The sequence below is a fragment of the Chamaea fasciata genome, unplaced genomic scaffold (assembly GCF_029207755.1).
Source record: "Chamaea fasciata isolate MVZ Bird 193981 ecotype frontalis unplaced genomic scaffold, bChaFas1.0.hap1 SCAF_2, whole genome shotgun sequence".
Lineage (NCBI taxonomy): Eukaryota > Metazoa > Chordata > Aves > Passeriformes > Sylviidae > Chamaea > Chamaea fasciata.
This window is the reverse complement of record NW_027094087.1, coordinates 112,033,767-112,052,463: the sequence shown is the minus strand read 5'-3', so window position 1 is coordinate 112,052,463 and position 18,697 is coordinate 112,033,767. Positions and strand designations below refer to the sequence as shown.

General features: G+C 46.0%; 1 long non-coding RNA gene across 1 annotated transcript; it reads right to left on the bottom strand.

The window, feature by feature from the left end:
- Positions 1–969: 969 nt before the first annotated feature.
- On the bottom strand, positions 970–2,807 carry LOC136286134 (uncharacterized). Its single transcript, XR_010719782.1, has 3 exons — positions 2,618–2,807; positions 1,798–2,014; positions 970–1,120 (listed from the first exon to the last, which is right to left on the bottom strand). It is a non-coding gene; the product is annotated as an uncharacterized lncRNA (long non-coding RNA).
- Between the last annotated feature and the right edge of the window lie 15,890 nt (positions 2,808–18,697).

Genomic DNA, 18,697 nt, shown 5'->3' with positions numbered 1-18,697 from the left:
CAGTAATTTTCCTTAACGCTTCTGGGATCTCCAAGCAGCCCATGATCTTAACATTGCCATCATTTTTTGTGAGCACCAAAATAACCCCAGAAAAACCTTATCATTCCTGAAATGAGGTGGGGACCAGCCTGTGCAGAAGAGGACACACAGGCTGGAGCCAGCAAAGCAGGGAAATATGCATTTTGTTTCTTTTCTAGACCCCATCAGATTTGTAGTGACCCAGAGAAGGGAAGAAACTCCTGAGAAATGCAGATCTTATTCAAAATGTGGCCACTGATAGTCATTTATGATAATGGTTGTGATGCATTCCTGTTTACCATGCCACAGGCAATGAGGGAGTGCAAATCCTGACTATTACAGTCTAAAAAGGGGAAAATAAATCAAGAAGACTTATTAAATTGAGCTTAGAGGAAGAGTAAAACGTGTGAAGTGTTGGCAAACTGCAGGGTGCTACTGAAAGACACAATATGAAAAACTCAGTAAATATTTACCATCGAACAAAAAGTATGAAAAGGATGTCCTCAGGCACACATATAGACCCAGAATAATTGAATGAGAGAGTAAAGAAAGCTACTAGAAGAAAAAAGACCTGTTTTTTTTTTTTTTTAACAAAGTAAGATAAAGAAAATTGAGAAAAAAATACTGCAGGAAAGTAAATTCACAAAGAGGTAAACAAATAACTTCTTTTCAGATAGGAGACAAAGGTCAACAATCACAGGGGAGATCAGAGGATTTTTGCTCAATATATTCATAAATGATAGGGAAAGCTTGGTGAATAATGAAGTGATGAATATGCTGATGATTCAGAATTATTTTTCATATTTTTTAAAAAAGTGCAGCTAGCTGAACAGTTGTGGAAATATCTTACAAGATTGACTGGGTGATAAATGGTAAATGAAATTAAAAGTAAAGAGGAAGAGTAACCTAAGTATATAATCACCAAGATGGGCTGCAATTTAGCTACTGTCACTCACACTCATTCCCATCACTGTGGATGTGCCAGCTGAATATTCAAAGTGACAAAAAGGCAAATTGCTTTCCACAGTTATTAGGAAAGCAGTAGAAAGGAGAAAACATAATTCTGGTACGGTCCCAGTCCCTTTGTGACGTTCTGGCTGCCCTGAGTTAAAAAGGAGACACTGTAATTAGAAGAGATGCTGAGAATAGCCCTCTGGCTCGTGAAAGCAATGAGCTATGGAAAAAATGTTTTGAAGAGTGTAGGGATCTTAGAAACTAAGTTGTGACAGGACAGGTGGGGAAATTTTCTCCTGGATAAAAACAGGGCAACAAGCAGAGGGCAGGATGGTTTTCACTATGGGGAGAGGTCACGAGGGGGCTCCTGCAGAGGGTTATGCTGGGACCTTTGCAGCTTAACAGGCTCACGAACCATCTGAAAGAGGCGGTGAGAGGGTAAAATCTGTTGGTGACACGGAATTTCCGTGGCAGCAAAAATATGAGGCAGTTGCTCCGATGGATTGTGCAAGATGGAATGACTGACTGCAGGGTTGGATGGCACGTGAGGCAGCGTGTCTGGAAGTGTGGAGTGATGCACACCTGGGAAAGGAGCAATCCCACCTTCTCAGTTACAATAAAGGGCCCTGAGCTGATTGTGATCGCTCAGGTTACTGTCAGTGCAGTGTGAGGATGACAGGAGCATATGGGGGATAACAGACAGCTTTGTGAAAACACCAGCTCAGTGCTTAGCAACCGTGAGAAAAGCAAATGACAGATTAACAATTCTTAGGCAAGGAATAGAGAATCGCAGATTTACAAAGTTTTTCCATTTTATAAACTCACTCTGTGTCTACTTCTTCATGCTGTGTTCTCAATCTCCAGCCGGTAAAAGGTCCCGTGGTGGGGATGGCGGTGTGGAACAGCATCCACATCAGGAATATTTATGTACACCAGATTCTTTCAGATCCATAAAGGTCACAGGAGGCACAGCTCATGGTCTCATCTAACATGAAAATCTCAGTGGTAAGTTGGAAGCACATGAAGAAAGATGGTTCATCACCTAGCACAGGGATATGATGCAATTTATCTGCGGATGCTAAAACTTCCCACGTGTCTGAAAAGCAACTGGATGAACTCATTGAAGAAAAACTGCTTGGGGCTATTGAATCCCCAAACTGCACATCCATCTCAGGAAATGTCTAAGCTGCAGATCCTTGGAGGTTGGAAGGGTATTTTTGTGAAAGGATCACTGCCTGGGGCTGGCTGGACTTGAGTAAATGCTTTTCATCATTTCTCAGAATAAAACAACCAGAAAGCATTCAATAAAATGATAGAGCAAGAGTGGGAAATGAGAATAATGTGATGGATGACTGGGTTATCTTTGCTCCTTGTTGAAGTTTTCCTGTGAGCACCTGTAACTGGCTCAGGGAACTGGGCTAGGGACGGATTAATTTATTCTGGCCCATCCCATGATTTTATCATTGCATCTTTTGATTTTCATCATTTCCCGGGGACATCTTTTCAAATCATCTAGAGAAGGTTTCAAGCTCAAAACCAAGACAATCTAGTTTGGGTTTAACATGGAATGTGGTAAAGATGTCCCAGTATGGAGAATGGAAAATGCTGTGATGGATGGAGCCTCCCAGATGACCCCAGAACTCACCAAAACCTGAAGCAAACCCATGCCTGTGGGTTGGTTGTGATTCCCAGGAGGAAAACCGAAATCCAGCACCTCCAGTGACGTGGAGAAGGTTTTGGGGTCTATTCCCTTCTATAGTGACTGGTGGGAGGGAGGGATTCTTGCAGGTGCAGTGAAAGAGGGCAAGGGGCACAAGGCAACACCTCTCACCTGCACACAGGGACAGGGGGTCACTGAGATCACCCAGCAGCCCCAAACACTGATGATCTGAGGGCAATGGCATGGAACAGCTGATATATATTGCCCATTTTGCATCACTTGAGTATAATTCATTCATTAGTGTCAGAGCAATTAGCAGTGTAAATAGGAGCAGGCAGGGGTCAGCAGCCATTCACCCTGCAAGCTAAAAGGAAATGCTATCCCTTCAGTTTTCTGGCAGTTTCTTAGAGCAGATTGAGAACTCTGGGTTTCACCTCACATGTCAAGGACTGAGTATTATTTGGGACGCATGAGATAATAATATATATATATATATATAAAAAAGAATCCATGGCTCTCATTTGCTACTATGGGAACAGCGATCAAAACTTAGAAAACCAGGCAAGGCAGGCAAAGGGCTGCAAGGTTATTTCTGACACAAATAGCTAAAGAGATAAATACAAATGAGAAATGCCTGAAATAGAAGAAGCAGGAGACCTAGGAAATAACAAGTGAGCCTAAGACCCCGTGTGGGAGGGAAAGGTCATCTCAGAGAAGTTTTGCCCTGGTGGTTTCAAAAGTGGGCAGTGAAAATAGAGTGCCTAAACTGCTGCCTCCAGCTGATGGTGAGGACTGGGAAGGCTCAGAGGGATGTACAGTGTGACAGGGTCTGTAAAAGAATTGAGGTTAGAAAGTGACCTGGGCTGGCTCAGCTGAGCTGATAGCAAAAATTGCCTACAGAGCTGGAAGAGTGGAGTCAAGATTATTGCTGTTTTTAGCAAGCTTCACTTATTGCTCTTTTCATTGATGACTATGAAGGGAGGAAATATTGGCCAGGAAGTGTTTTTTTCTGCCCCAATTAAATGTGGTTAAAAACAGAGGGAGAAATATTAAGCTACACTGTTAGCAAGAGTTGATATATGATGATTAGTGGGAGAGCTGCTACAGGGGAGAACTGTGTCTCTATTGGGTTCAATTCTTCAAGAGATTTAATGAAATAATGGTAGAAAAAAAGTAGAAAGAAAAGAAGTAGAAATTTCAACAGAAAAAAAAAAGAGGCTAGCTATGAAATTCCTTTGAAATCTTCACTTTAAAGATTTTAAAGAGACTGGGCACACAAAGTGTACTGTAAAGAAAAGAAAAAGAATCCTCTCAAGATGGGAAACCTTAATGAGAACGTCTTATTTTACTGTGTTTTTTATAAAAAGCTACTGGAGGTGAGAGCGTTGCAGAAGCCAGGGCTCAGCCTAGAGGAGCACACTGGAGGTTTCCAGCTGGGATGAAGGATGCCACAGCAGAGGAGATGGCACCTGAGGCTGCCCTTGCTGTGTCCTGCTTACCTGGAGTAACCCCAGGGAAAGTGATGCAACCACTCACTGATCTATAGCTGAGGGGCAAGAACTGGATCAAATGCACCCAGCAGGATCAAAATACGGCTCTGGGAGCTGCCTGGGATCTCTCCAACATAAAGTTTTGCCAGGAGGAGTAGATTGAAGCCGAAACTTGATGCCTCCGAGGTAAAACAGTGCTGTGACAGCTCTTCCTGTCCTGAAGGTGTTTTGGGATAGGGCAGACAGCAAGCAAGAGGGGTCCTTGTCACCTCAACAAAAAAGCCATTTGCAACAGTTCCTGGAAGGGAAAATCCACCTGGGCTTTTAAAAACACCAAAAATATCACGAGTGGTTCGTGAATTCCCTGAGTGTGGAATACCCAGCAGCTGGGAGGACTCGTGAAGAGAACATTTGCCCTCTTGTTGTGGCCAAATGTGTCCAGGGCCCAAGGGAGCACAGATTTGCCCTTCCACACCTGCCAAGGACGTGGCACTGGCTCAATCTTCCCCACTCTCATATGAAGACCTACCTCAGATCTTCAGAAAACCCCTTTTGTTAGTGAGAACATAAAGCTAGGTTGGTGCAAATAGCAGGGCAATCAAATTTTGATGATGAAAGATTTTGTTCACATTTCTTCTATTTGTCACCCAGACAATGCAGTAGCCCAAGAGGGCTCTCACGTTGGATCACTGGTTTAAATCTGTCATTTGTAGCACAATAAAATGAATTGTCAAACATATTTCTGTCCACGGTAGCAAAACAGCAATTAATCCATGCCCATAAATACAGGGGGAGAAATGCTACTACTGCAGTAAACCAAGCAGCTTCCCTCTCTAACATATTTTGCTTCTCATTAATGAGACCTGAATTCTCAATGCCTCTCTGCTAATGGGAAAATTCTTAAAACCTAATTAAAAGGTCTCTATTCAATGGGCTGTGGAGAATTTATAGCAGTGAAACTGCCTGTGTCAGACAGATGTGCCACTGATAATCCTGTGGGAGCTAATGATGAAGGAACGGCAAGTAAGAATGGATAGGAAAAGGAATTGGGAGAGAAAAAAGAATTGGGCAACAGGCTGGGCATTGTTTCAGTCAGCTGTGGTGGTGTGCAGGGAGGCTGGGGAAGGGACAGGGCTGGGACGTGCTGGTGTGAGCCCTAAAAACGTGCTGGTGAGATCCAGTGACTGTGGTAAAAGCCACTGAGGCTTCTGGAAGGGCAACAGCATCAGCATCAGTTAGGAAAAACACACATGCTGGGAGCAGGCTTTGCCACTGATGAACTTCATGCAAACCTGATGGATTCAGGGGGAGTTCACAGCATTTCTCGTTTCACCAGCCACAGAACAAACACTGCTTTTCTCCCAAGGTAAAACCAGTTTGCCCAAAGCTGGAAGAGGCTCTTGCCCAGCATTACAGGCATGTTCACACCAGGCAGGTAAATAAAGGAAAGCAGCCCAGCTCTTTCACCAGCCCTGCCCTACTGAAAATGCTTAACTGGTGGCAAATTCCCCCCTCCCGCAGCTTGAGAGAGCCACTGTGTTAAATTCTGGGCTGTGCAGAGCATGGGGACACAGCACTTTGCGGCCAAAGGTCTCTCACTGGGGATAGCCCAGAATCATGTGGAGACAATTTTGTGCCTTCTGCTCTGGGATGCCTCTGCTTGGGCAGGGAGGAGGGACCAAATGAGTCTCTGTGATCCCTCCCAGCCTGACCCATCCTGTGGAGGGCTTTGTAGTGACAGCACCCACTGCTGACAGGAGGCCAGTGGGGTTTAATTGTTTATAAACTGTGCTGTGAGTTCCTGGTTGTTGGAACCCACTGTTCCTCTGTTCTGCAAATGCTGTCTCTGGGTTTTAGTCCCAGGCTGGTTGAACTTTGTTTGGAGTGGTTCAAAACCTCTTTATTCACCTCCTCGATAACAAAGGAGAGGTTTGGAAATGTGGAGAACATGAGGCCCCTGTGGAAAAGGGGGACTGGTTTCTGAAGAACCCAGGCACCCTTCCCTGCCTGCCAAATGTCCTCCTCACTCAGCAACAGGAGCAGCCACTTTTACCTAATGCCCATTTAATTGTTTGCATTAAGAAGGGCCACTTGCAAGGGGAGAAGCTGAGAGGGGAGTTATGTGAGTCAGAAGGAAACCTTGGAAGTTGGGAGCCCCAGCCAGCTGCTCCCACCTGAGGGTTTCAGGACTGGGGCTTTTCCCCTCGTTCTTTCCTCTAGCCTGGACCAGAGGTAAATCCCTGGCTCAGTCCCTTCACCCCTTTAAGATACTTTCACTTGATGAAATTGCATTAGCAGTAAGGAAAAAGCCCTGCCAATAATTTAAATTATTTGTTGCCACCCCTACAAGCCCTGCTGTTTGTGCTGGGATCTATTCCGAGTAACTGTTATTTAGTAAATGCTTTGTTTGCTATTCCTAAGAGTAGTTTTATACAAACTTTGATTAGAACGTTCCCTACCAGTTATGGGAGTGAACACACTGGTCAGGAATTTTTAGTCAGAGGTTTTCTCCCCATGCTGGAACTAAACTTGGCCATTGTAACTGCATGATGTAATAAAATGATCGCTACTGCAAGGCCTAATTTGGTGAATTTTTTGGTGTTACATTGGTCTCAGAGATTTGCAATGTTCAAAGCAAGTGATCCGTGTTCCTGGCCTCTGGGAAACACAGGGCTGCAGAGGGTGTGAAATGATGAGATACCCTCAGCTGAAATGCGCCTGTTAAATAGCCTCCAAACAGATTTCAGGTGAGAGGACAGCTGGGCAGTTCTTTAAAGGGCAACCTTGGCAAAGAGGCTTTCTCCTTTTTTGCAGGAGCCTGTCTGGACATAGGAAGGTGAAATTCATTTCTTTTAGATGTCCCCAGGGTCAGGGCTTCAGCCTGGCATGAGGATTTGGCTCCCATTCACATTAGGTGGGTCATCCTAGTGCCAACAGGACTTTCTGGGATTGTCCTGACCTCATTCACTTCCCCTGTTACTAGAAAGAAAGAAAACAAGTTTACTTTTATCTTGGGAGAGACCAACTCCTGTGCCATGGTTGCAGCAAAATGGTGAATAGGGACAGGATGAGGACAAATGGCTTTGTGCACTCTATCTGTCATCTTTGTGTTCCTCTAGGATATAAAAATGTGAGTCATCTGTCTGAGGGGACTGATGGAGAGAAAATGAACCCTTAAATAATCCCTTTCTTCCTCTTTTTAGTTGGTTAAATCAAATAGGCTTTGTGCATGGAGACCTCTACAAAGCCGATGTGCCTTAAATCCTGTGCTTCACTAAAGTCTGGGCCTTTCCTGTCTTGAATTCATCCCTCTCTCATGACACAGCTCAAAGAAGGATGAGATTTAGGAGAAGGAAATCATTTTCTCTTAGCATCCTTTCACCTTTTCAAAGTTTCATTTTAAAATTGAAAAAAGTTTATGCCATAGTGAATACTTGCTCTAACATCTTAAGGGATCCTGCTTGCAGTGCAGGTTACCCCTCTGACTACAAGTCACCTGAAGCTCAATGTGGGCCACTGATGGTTTCAGATGGCTTGATGTGACTCCTCATGGTCACCAGGGAAAACAGCCCAGCAAAAGCCCCATCCCAATGTTCCTGCTTGGGCTGGTGCATTTCAACCTGATCCCAGGAAAATGCTGCAACAACCCCAGACTGAGGTGGCCAGTCCCTTTCTCTCCTGCCTTCACACCCCAGCAGGCACCAGGGCTGTCCTGAGCCCCTCCATTCGTGCTGGGTCAGTGTTTGCTCCTGCAGGAACAAGGCTGGAATTGCTGGATCAGCCTCTTTTCCAAGTTTTGGGAGCCAGCCTTCCAGTTCAAGGTCTTGGCTACCTCATTTTCCTCACAGGACGGTCGTCAATCCCTCTCCTCAGGAAAGCAGCAGGATAAAAGCAGATTTCATCAGGTTCTCTGCCTCACCTCCTTGCCATCCCGATAAACTTAGATGGTGTCTTTCCTCTCCACTCCTCCATAACAAGCATCCTGGACCTAAAAGTTAGCAAAACTGGTTTTGAATTCACAAATTAATTAGGACGGAAGAGACCTCTGAGATCACAGAGTCCAAAAAATTCTCTTACAAGTGCTGTGGGATGTGGTTAATTATTCAGAGTTGAAGTCATTGGAGTAAAACCCATCTGAAATGCAAGATCCCTGCAGGAGGTGGGGAGGGATGAAGTCACAGCCCAGCACTTTTTGCCCCACTTTCCCTGCAACCACGAGTGTCCAGGGATAAAGCAGCAGGAGTTCAGCTTCAACTGGGCCACAGGGAGGGCAGGAGCTGCGCCAGCCATGGCTGGGCCCTGCCTGTCCCTGGATCTGGGGATATCCCTGTCCTGAAGGAGCTGCACCTCTGCAGCCAGTCCTGAGGGCTGCATGGGAAGGGCTGATAATTGTTTTCCTCCAGCTTTCCTCTTCCTCAGCAATATTGGGACAGGAAATACGAAGGGACTAATAACCGGAGATACACGTCTTTATTTTTTCTTTATAAATTGAGCAGGTTTGGGTATGCCCAAGTCCCTCAGTTTGGTTGTCTGCACCCTTAGTGCCAGCTGCAACAACCCATGGCATCTGCAGCACTCCTGGGAGCTGGGCAGCATCACACAGGACCTGGGGAATTTGCTGTGGGGCACCCAACACCCCGGTGTGAGCATCCCAATCCATCCCTAAGCCTCTCTTCCCTGTCATGGTTCCTGGGCACAGGTGGGCTGATACTGCTTGTTTAAAAAATTCCCCTAATCCAGGGGTTCTGAGGGGTTGTGTTTCCTCATTTCCCTCCCTCCCTCCACCAGCATCTGAGCACATCCATGCCTGAGCTTGCTGCAGGAGAAAAGAATCGATTTTTTCCGGTTAATTTGTGTACTTAATGACCTCGAGATAGAGTTGTTTTCCTTTGGCTCAGGCCAGCACCAGGATTGCCCTGAGCTCCTCCTAGCCCCCGTTCTTGCTCTCCAGTCATGCTCAGGAGATCTCTGCTACCACCACACAGTGGCATTTGCCCCCCCCAGTGTTCCCAAGTGCCACCTCCAATGTCACAACCCTGGAAGAACAAGCACCACACCACAGGCAGCACCTGAAGGCTGCATGTAACAGAACCATAGACTGGTTTGGGTTGGAAAGGACCTTAAAGATCATCTGGTTCCAACCCCCTGCCATGTCCCAGGGTCCTGGTTTCAGCTTCTCCTTGGTCCCTGTATTCATGTCAGGGCCACAGCTGCCCTTGGTGCCGCTGAAACAGCCATGAGCTCAGGGCTGCCCTGCCTTCCCCTATAAACAGGCCTGACACAGGTCAACCCTCTAAGCAAAGGGCTGCCTAGTGAAGTAGGTGAAGGTCCTGGCCGGCTGTCAGAAGCAAAATATGTTCATCTTCACACTTTATTGTGTTTGCTGCTTTTTGGGTATTTTTTTTCATACCAGTCCCTCTCTATGCCTGCAGCCAAAATACTGCTGTGCAGGCTGGTGTGCCCCTGCACACCCCCCTGAGGAGCCTCTGAGGGGTGCCACTGCCTTTCCCTGTGGAAACAGGTGGTGCTGGAAGCTGGAAACATCAGCTATTCGAAGGTGTAAACACAGGGGATGGCCTCGGTGTGGTGTGGAAACCATTGAACCCCCCAGGGCAATCCCCAGGGCCTTCCCCTGGAAGAATACACCATAGAGTCTCCACCTAGGCCGAAGGAAAAGACTTCCCCTATGGTGTGCCTTGCCACACTATGTGATCTACCCCAGTTTTGCTCTCCCCATATGTCCCTAATTCTCGTGGTTTCTCCTTTCCCTGTTTCCCCATTGGTTGTGGTATCCCTGGTGGTCTGTCCCATGACCCCTGTAGGGCACTACCCTTTGTACAGCCCCTGTGCCTTCAGACCATTGGTTCCTGACCCCATACTTAACCACTGAGCCCCACATGGTCCTGGTCTTTTGTCCCTGATTCCCTTCAGCGTGTTGGAATAAACTTTTGCTGGAATTTATCACACAAAAGGCCCTTCTTGCCTCTCTTGGCTGAGCTAGCTGTGGTGTATGTGGTGTGTGGACTTGACTGCTTTGCCTGAGTGCTCACCCAAGTGGCCATCCCAAAAGAGATGTTTCTTGGGAATTAGGCAGCAGCACCACCATCTAAATCCCATGTTGCGACAGTGTGGCATGAGAGTGATGCCATGAGACTGTGGGCAGTGCCAGGGATGGTCCCTGTGACAAAGGATGCTCCGTGTGACAAAGAAAGCTCCATGTGACAAGCAAAAGGCTCCAGCAAAACCCCTCAGCTCCAGAGTGGCACTGAGGATGGGTTTGGTCAGCAGGATGGCTGCTTTCGGCCTGCTCTGAGGCAGAACCAGCCTTCTCCCTCCATCCCGTGGGAATGTTCTCCTACAGCCACTGTTGCAGTTCTGATTTCTTTTTCTCTGCCTAGGTCAGGATTAATACATGGGAAACGTAGATGTCAAGTTCGGACTTGGACATTTATTACTTCTTTTCTATTTACAGACTCACAAGCCATGAGTTTAATCTAGCAAGTTAGAGAAATGAGGTAAAATGGAGTACCTCTGATTCTTTCCAAGGTTATTTAAGTGATAATTACCCAATGACGAGGTGACACCTATATTATTTATATTTTTGACCCAATAATGACCACCCAAGGCCCCCAGTGCAGACCTTTTCCACCCAATTACAGAAAACCACTCAAAGCCGTGAAGAAGAAGGACTTAGACAATGCCCCAAAATCCTCCTTTTTGCGCCTTGTTAACCAGAGGTACTGCAGAACTCACGGCTTGTGAGACTGTAATACAGATAAGAATTAATAAACATCCAAGTCCGACCATCAAACATCTGAGAACCATCACAGCTCCTCCCACAAATCCTTTTATCCTATTTGACAGAGTATTGCCCAAAAAACACCTGAGAGACTCTGACTGACCCTGTGCCTCTCCTACTCCTCCTTTTCCAGGACATTTAAAGGCACCTCCACAAGGAACCTTTCTGAGCTGTGTACAGCAGAGATTATACCGGATGATGCCATAGAAACTTATTTAAATAAATCCGACGCTATTAGCAGATTAACTAAACATTTAGAAAATCTCTTTTCCCTTCTGAATATTGGCTTTTTTTTTTTTTTTTGAGTTCATTTATCTTGGAGAATGAAAATTGATTAAATCTTTGTAGCACAGTCCTTGAGGTATGTTCTCAATGCCACTTTATTTTTCCTGATGTCACATACACAACAGAGTGAGAGGCACCCGTACAGAATTTGAAAGCAGCAGCACAGCTTTACTCCCTGATTCTCTGCTGGTAGAATGGGGCTGCTCCCTTTGAACCGCTGAATGGTTTCAGTTCAAAATTAAACCAGCTTTTCACCAGCTCAAGAAAGAAAGAAGCTGCAATAATTCCTGATCTGATTCAGAAAAAATGTTATTTTTGATCTTTTCAAGAAGCAGCACTGCTGGGAAAGCAGATCTGTGTGTGACTGTGCTACCACAGCTCAGAGAAACACAAGTCATTGGTATCCCAACCTTTACCCTCCCTCCTTTTCTGAGGAACAATGCTCAAATTGTCTTCCTTTACTGTGTCCATCATGTCCATCATGATCCTGTACTGAGCTACACTTCACCTCTGCACATAACTTTACAGCTATGAGCATAGTAGTCACTTAATGTTTTGTATTTCTTCATAGTGAAGCGAGCTCCCTATGAAGTGTTATGTAGCAACCCAGGCTAATTTCAGGTGTCTGATTTTACAGTTCCTGGATGCTGATAGAGCATCTAGACCCACAACTCCTGAGCTTTGGGTCACTGCTGCCCCAGAGCCAGGGAGGTAGTTAGGATTCGGGATAATGTCCATCTGCAGGTTTTAGGCAGGATGGGTATCCAAAAAGCCTTTTGAGGCTTTTATTTTACATTGGTTGTGTTTACTCAAACACACAGATTTTAAAAGCCCCACGGATTGTGGGGCTTTTTTACTGTTTTAATTTTTTTGAGTCATTTTTGATTAACATGTTTTTAGCACATTTAAAGCAGGCTAGGGGCTGATCCTGGGCAAAGGGAAGTTCAACCATCAAGCTGGACATTCTCACCAGCCTGGTTCTCATTTATCACTGGGTGTGTGTTCTGCCAGTTGCTAAATAAGTTATCTTCAATACAGTGAATCACCAGATCAATGCTTTTTTATGTGTCTGCAGCAATATTTTCTATTTGCTTCTTAAATTATGCAGGTGATGGGGACCCTTCAAGCAGTTCTCAGTCCAAGGGACAAAATGAACAGGGGCTGCAAGTGATGGGGGGAAAAAAGGAAAAAACTGGGTTTTTTTCTTTAGTGAGGCAAATGTGTGCAGACCCAAATGAGACAGGATTTGCAGAGGGTATTGTTATTATTCCTCATTTCTTTTACCAGATTTAATTAGTGTTCCTCCTCTCTTTTACCAGATTTGGTACCTGTGCTTTCAGGTAAAAGGCAGAGCAGTGCTGCAGTCCTTCCACTCCAGGCTCTCCCTGCCTTGCTGGATAATGTGCAGAGGTTGTAGCACTGGGGAAATTTGGATTATGGATCTGGTGGAACTGCAGTTCTTCCTGCTGCAAAACGATCATTGCCAAAAAAGCCTGGAAGAAGCCTTGTTCGCGTGTGTGCCCGTGGTTTCTTCTGCTTCCCAGGAACTTCCACAGGGCCTAAAGAGAGGTCATTAAATGTTACACTCATTGCAGTAATTGCTATCCATAGGGACTGATTAGGACTCAGTCAACATTGCAGAGCTGGTGACGTCAGTGGGGTACAAAAGGTGACACTGCTGCCTGCCAAGCTTTGGGGTGGAGGGTTTACCCCAGGCAGGCATCAGCTGGGTGCAGGCAGTCCTCAGGAAAAGGCAGATTTGGGGAACAGGCAGCTTTTGGGAACAGGCACCTTTTGGGAAAAGGCAGCTTTTGTGAACAGGCAGCCCTTGGGAAAGGGCAGCCCTTGCAGGACTGCAGGAACCCTGGGAGGAAGATGCTCGGTGCACTAGGGGCTCTCCCCAATAGCTCCCCTATCCCTGGGATGGCTCTGGGTCTGACCCTGCCCTGCTGCAGTCCTCACACATGAGTTGTGTGTGATATTTGTGTGATTCTCATGAGTGACAAATCCCCCATGTCATGCAGGTCCCTGTGAGGATGGGTCTCACGGTGACACCCCTGGTGTCTCACAGAGGAATGCTGGCAACACTCAGAGGACTGTCAGGAACAGCAGTCATCACCCTCCTCTCCAGCAAATCCATATCTCAGGCTGGGACCAGGTTTTTTGGGTCCCAGAATCAGCATTTGCAATGGGAATGGAATTAATTAATCACTTGAAACAGCATTTCTGAATTTCCAGTCCCAATCTGTCAGTGACCAGAGCTGTTGCTGGCCAGCACAGCAGCTGCCAAAAACAAAAATAACTCTCTAAATATGAACACATGCCCATGCATGTAAGTGGGTGAACAGGAAAAGGGAAGTCAAATAAAGAAGCATCTCTACTTGTAAATAAAAAATCATTTGCCTGAATGGTCCAAGATGGTCCTTTGTTTAAAATGACTGTGGCTCCTGGACTGAGAAAGCTGGGAAAGGCTGATCCCAGTGCAGCACATCTGGCACTGCACAGCGGGCAGGGCTGCCAGAGGGAAAGACCTGGCATTTGTCAACACATAAAGTGGGATGTTCCCAGTTTGCTCTGTCTGCTGCTGGCAGGGAGGGGAACAGCTCTGAGTCCTCTCAGCCCCCGAGGCAGTGAGATGTGCTCTGCCTCTGCAGCCACTCCCCTGGGCTTGAGTTTCTCTGTGGAGCCCAGTCTCCACCAAACACACCCTTTTGGGTGCTCCTGGATTGGGAAAGGGGGGAGCAGGAGGTCCTGGATACAAACCACAAACGTAAAGTTCTTTAACTTTTCCAAGGCATTTTTTTCCATTTTTGGTTTGCTGGCTTAAGTTTCTTTTCAAGCCTATCTGCAGTTTGAGGCTTCATTCCTTTCTCTGCTTTCCTCCTTTCTCTGCAAACACCCAGGAGGCTCAGTTCCACAAGAAGGAAGGATGAGGTGGCCACTGGGGCTGTGGTTCCCTTGGCAAGGTGCAGCGCTTGGTGCCCAGACATCACTGGAGCAGGGGACCAGGATCTGCTGCCAGTGACACCTGTGCAGGGACTGCAGGAAAAGTGCAAGGATGCTCCAGGAGTGACTTGGGACTGTGACAGGGGAACAGGGCAGTGTGGCAAGAGGCTCCACCCCAGAGGGGTGAGGAGTTGAGGAAGAGAAGAGGGTGCTTCCTTCGGAAGGGAATGAAGGCTGGGAGTTATCTTATGCATTGGGGTTCTGCCTGTTTCTTGCAAGCAGGGAGCCCACCTGCCCTCCTCCCTCTGGGCTTCCTGGCCCCCCAGTCACTCCACACCCTAGTTGTGGCTGGGATAGAGTTAATTTTCTTCTCAGGAGCTGGTACAGTGCTGTGTTTTGGATTTAGCAGGGGAATAATGTTGATAACACACGGATGTTTTGGCTGTTGCTAGGTAGTGATCACCTTAAACCGAGTCTCCCATGCTCTGCCAGTGAGGAGCTGCACAAGAAGCCAGGAGGGACAGGACAGGTGATCTGAAGTAGCCAAAGGGATATTCCATGCTGTGGAACCTCATACTCGATGTACAAACTGGGGGCAATTGTCTGTGAGGGGCTGGGTATTGGTCAGTGGGTGGTGAGCACTGGGCATCCCTTGTTTCTCTTGGTTTTATTTCTCTCGGCTTTATTTCTCTCCCTCCCTGCTTTTCATTGCTGTTGTGGTTTTTATTAATACTATTATTTTCAACTATGAAACTGTTCTTATCTCAACCCACAAGGTTCACCTTTCCTTTCTGATTCTCCTCCCCACTGTGGCAGGGAGGGGAATGAAGCAGCTGCGTGGGACTGGAGTCACTCGACACTCCCGAACCTGTTGGGCAGAATTTGAGAGAGAAACTGCAGGACAAACTACTGAACCAGTGATACCAACATCTGACAGGTTTTGTGCAAACTTGTGACTGTTCCCAGTGAGGGAAAAGCAGGGATGTTGCAGGCTTTGGCTTGGCATCAGCTGCTGGGCTGATGGTCTGGTGCCTGCCCTGCCTCCTGCCCAATGCCACAGGCAGGGTACAGGAGGGACAGCCAGCAGAGGGAAGGTTGGCAATTAGGGACACAGACCTGTGCAGAAAGCAAAGGGCTTGTGAGGCAAGAAGGTCTCTGAGAGGCAGAGAGGATCTGGGGTATTTCAAAGGAGGAACTATAAAAATCAGGGATTTTTGTGGGGTGGGTGGATGTGGGGATGCAGAGCCATGGAGGGGCAGGGACACAGAGCACTTCAGCTGCCATGGACACGTTTTCCTACTTCTGCAGGGAGAAGCAGGAGAAGGAGGTGAAGGTAATCTTGAATAGGTGTCACCTTTCTCTTCCCTCCTCATTGCAGCCATGGTGAAATGAAGTATTTTGTTTCTGGAGGAGTTTAACTTCCACTTCCCTACCAGCATGAAGGGTTTCTTAAAAATTAGTTATGTCTACATGGCTGTAAGTGTCTAGCAGCGGGTACCTGTGCAGAAATATTTCTATGTGATGGTCTTATTTTTGGCCTGAGGCCTGTAAGTTGTGATCCCATCCTAGTTCTAGTAAAAGTGCTTATTAAAAAGGAAGATTGCTAAACCTCTAAATAAACTTTTTTTTCTTTCTGTCATTGGTGAGTGACAAAATAATTTCTAAGGAGAAGGCTCTTTTTCACTGTTAATGTCCAATTATAAATTCAGCCTCCAATGGGAATAGACAGGTATTTGGAAATGTGGATAATAAACTGCTCAACAGATCTCTCTGGGTCAAATCCAGCTCTGCAGTAACATCTTACTTCTATCCCACTGTAATCTTTTTTAATATTTTGAAAATAAAAATATCTCAAAGCATGAGAAATCTTGAGGCTGTGATTTCCAGGGCATCCCACAGCGTGAGAAGCCAGCAGCACTAGCACACAGCAGTCCCAAAATTTGGGGAGCTGGGGCCAGCACCCACCAGAGGAGAGCTGGGCAGGTCTCTGGATGCTCTGACCACACTCCCAGGTGCCTGAGGGTGCCCTCCTCTGCTGGGGGATCTGAATCTCCTCAGTAAACTCTCCTTAAACAGCCAAGAATGTGACAAGTGCTGTAACGCATTTGCATTATCCATTGCTGGTGGCTGAGGCACGAACTGTTCAGCGTTTGTTTATTAATTTATTTTTTAAGCGGATGGAGGCAAAGTTTTGCTGTATGCTGCCATCTGCTGTGGGCTTCGTATGATTATGAGCATTTCAAATTTGTTTCTGACAGAGATAATGCTGTTTAAAGGTGACCAAATAAATGACATGTGGAGTTGTATGAAAAGGATCAAAAACTCCCACTTGACTCTCTATGCAAAATGTCCTTCAAACAGTGGGAAACCTGTAGGAAGGAATTACGATTTACTGGTGATTTTTAGGGCAAATTATTTTCCCTAAGTGCTTCATGCTGAGGTGATTCAAAGCATTCTTGTTCTTTTCCCTTCTCATTTTCCCTCTCTGTCTCCCTGCCTTCCCTCTCTCACCTGAAAGCCCCAGGGGGACCGTATTTATGGCTGGCAGCCTCAAGCAGAGCTCTGACGCGGGTGCCTGAGGCAAGGCCAGGCTCCTGTCTCAGCTGCCAGCCCTGTGCCTGCATTTACCTCGGGTAAATACACTCCAGCAATAGGAGGTGGGGAAATCAATAATCTTTTTTCCTCTTGCTCATTACATTTTACAATTGCATTCATTGCTCAGACTGGCAGCTAACAAAGCTCTCTTGGGGGAAACGAATTGGTGATGGAGTCAGTTTTCTTTTGATCAGGAAAAACTGGTCTGGTCATATTTTGACAACCCAGAAGACTGTTGCAATTTTTTATTTCTCCCTTGCCAAAAATGATGCAAACTGTTCAAAAACTTACTCATATACCTGATGTCAATAGTGGGGCCACAACCTGCTGTCCTCCACTGGGGCTGGAGCTCCACCAGCAAGAACACGTGTGACAAAAGCAACAAAACAAACTTGGAAGCCTCTGCTCACGTTAAACACATCAAAAGAGAGATTAGAGGCAATGATCGAGTGTGCTCTTTCAGTCCAGATAAGACTCACTTCCTTGTACCTTCCCTAAAGTCAAACACACCAGGTAAGCTCCTTTCTTACTGTGTTTTATGTAATCTGGGGCTCTTGGTGCCCATAGCTCTGATACTGCTTCTCACAGCGCTTTTTGTTGGGGGAAATAAATTTGGCCTGCGGATCTTAAACGGGTGCTACACTCACAGAGATGCTGGAGTGTGTGCACCTCTCAGGGATCAAACTAATCTGGAACCAGAAGCAGCAGGATGCACAGTGCAGCCCTTAGAATGAAAGCTTTCAACCTGCTTTGTTTGTATATTGGAGACACTCTAAAAAGTGAAGAATCAGATCTAATCTTTTTTTTTTAAGCCTGATGTACAGTTCTTAAATTTGCATTTATAGACTTACATGAATCCTGCCCTAAGAGCAGAGCTGGGCACATCCCCACCTCAGTGCTGGGATGTACCTGCTGCAGGATGTGCTAAAAGCAAGTCAAAATGTCAAAAGCAAGTTAAATGCATGTCAACTCTTAGAAGGCACTTTGTCTTCCTCAGTCACCAGTCTTAGGCTCTCGTTTTTATGCTTATATCTGCCTCTTTACAGAAATTTCCTGCTTATTTGTACATCACAGGTGAAAAAAAATATTTTGGATTGGCCAAAGGAGAGTTCATCCCTGTGCTATTTTTCAGAATGTCTGGGAAAAATGTATATTGAATAAAAGTCACTTGTGGTTCATGCAAACTTACCAGCTTTGTCTCAGTTTCCTGACTACACTGTCATGGTGACAGGAACAGATGATGAATGGCGAAGGAATTTTTCTACACGTGCTGGACGTTTCCTGCAAAGTCCAGCATGTGAAGAACATTGGATTAATTCCTGACAGTCTGTGACATGTTGCTGCAAGGCTGTGCCTACGAGCAGGCTGTGTTTCTAAGGGATACTGTGGTTGTAATTTAACCCTGTGTCACACCAGTGATCTGAGTTCACAAACCAGAGGCTTTTTCATCAGCTTCTTTAATAACGAGGCAAATATACACTCCCCTAATATAAAGGTCTTAAACACTCCCAAGGTGTTTGCCATGAAACCCCTAATCAGGATTAGTTAAACCAGAGCTGCCTTCAGCCCCACCTGCTTTGGCAGCCCTCTGTGCCTGCACATGTGGTGTTGAAAATTATTTTTGTTGAATAAAGAGAAGAAATCTCGAGGAAAAGGAAAGGTTTGGTAACCTGCCTTAAAAACTCTTTGGAAAGTTGCTCTTCTGAGCACCAGCTCAGTCCAGCTGTTGTACTGATAACCAGTTCATCAGTCCCACATCTCTGAATAAAACACTCTGCTCATGTCTGTACAAAACACCTCCCACAGCAAATGTCCTAAACTCCCAGCTACACTCACTTGGCTTAATATAAAGAAATATCTTAATATCATGATTATATTCATTTTAAAGCCTCTGGGACGAATGTTAATGGGATACTGTGGGAGATGAAAATCCAGCTGCAGAGAGTGACT